Here is a 1,878-nt window from a genome sequence, read left to right as displayed (position 1 = left end):
CTAGGTTATTTATTTGACTTTTTTCTTGTTTCTTGAGGTATGCTTGTAATGCTATGAACTTTCCCCTTAGCACTGCTTTTAAAATGTCCCACAGGTTTTGGGTTGTTGTGTTTTCATTTTCATTCGTTTCTATGCAAATTTTGCTGTCTTTTTTTATTTCTTCTGTGATTTGTTGGTTATTCAGAAGCATGTTATTCAGCTTCCATATGTTGAAATTTTTAATAGTTTTTCTCCTGTAATTGAGATCTAATCTTACGGCACTGTGGTCAGAAAAGATGCTTGGAATGATTTCTTTTCTTTTTTTTTTTTTTTAATTTACCACAGCTAGATTTATAGCCCAGGATGTGATGTATCCTGGAGAAGGTTCCATGTGCACTTGATAAAAAGGTGAAATTCATTGTTTTGGGATGAAATGTCCTATAGATATCAATTAGGTCTAACTGATCTATTGTATCATTTAAAGTTTGTGTTTCCTTGTTAATTTTCTGTTTAGTTGATCTATCCATAGGTGTGAGTGGGGTATTAAAGTCTCCCACTGTTATTGTGTTATTGTTAATTTCTCCTTCCATACTTGTTAGCATTCGTCTTACATATTGTGGTGCTCCTATGTTGGGTGCATATATATTTATAATTGTTATATCTTCTTCTTGGATTGATCCTTTGATCATTATGTAGTGACCTTCTTGTCTCTTTTCACAGCTGTGGATTCATTTTGATATTTGGCAAAATTAATACAATTATGTAAAGTTTAAAAATAAAATTAAAAGCTTTGCAAACATCAAAAAAATAAAAAATAAAAATAAAAAAGAAATAAAGTCTATTTTATCTGATATGAGTATTGCTACTCCTGCTTTCTTTTGGTCCCTATTTGCATGGAAAATCTTTTTCCAGCCCTTCACTTTCAGTCTGTATGTGTCCCGTTTTGAGGTGGGTCTCTTATAGACGACATATGTAGGGGTCTTGTTTTTGTAACCATTCAGCCAGTCTTTGTCTTTTGGTTGGGACATTCAAGCCATTTACGTTTAATGTAATTATTGACAAATATGATCCCGTTGCTATTTACTTTATTGTTTTGGGTTTGAATTTATACACCATTTTTGTGTTTCCTGTCTAGAGAATATCCTTTAATATTTGTTGGAGAGCTGGTTTGGTGGTGCTGAATTCTCTCAGCTTTTGCTTGTCTGTAAAGCTTTTGCTTTCTCCTTCATATTTGAATGAGACACTTGCTGGGTACAATAATCTGGGCTATAGGTTATTTTCTTTCCTCACTTTAAGTATGTCTTGCCATTCCCTTCTGGCTTGAAGAGTTTCTATTGAAAGATCAGCTGTTATCCTCATGGGAATTCCATTGTATGTTATTTGTTATTTTTCCCTTGCTGCTTTTAATATTTGTTCTTTGTGTTTGATCTTTGTTAATTTGATTAATATGCATCTTAGGGTGCTTCACCTGGGGTTTATCCTGTTTGGGACTCTCTGGGTTTCTTGGGCTTGAGTGATTATTTCCTCCCCCATTTTAGGGAAGTTTTCAAGGATTATCTCCTCAAGTATTTTCTCATGGTCTTTCTTTTGGTCTTCTTCTTCTGGGACTCCTATGACTCGAATGTTGTAGCATTTAATATTGTCCTGGAGCTCTCTGAGATTGTCCTCATTTCTTTTAATTCGTTTTTCTTTTATCCTCTCTGATTCATTTATTTCTACCATTCTATCTTCTAATTCACTAATCCTATCTTCTGCCTCTGTTATTCTACTATTTGTTGTCTCCAGAGTGTTTTTGATCTCATTTATTGCATTATTAATTGTATATTGACTCTTTTTTATATCTTCTAGGTCCTTGTTAAATCTTTCTTGCATCTTCTCAATCCTTGTCTCAAGGCTATT

The sequence above is a fragment of the Bos javanicus genome, chromosome 19 (genome assembly GCF_032452875.1).
Source record: "Bos javanicus breed banteng chromosome 19, ARS-OSU_banteng_1.0, whole genome shotgun sequence".
NCBI lineage: Eukaryota > Metazoa > Chordata > Mammalia > Artiodactyla > Bovidae > Bos > Bos javanicus.
Note: the sequence above shows the minus strand (reverse complement) of the source record.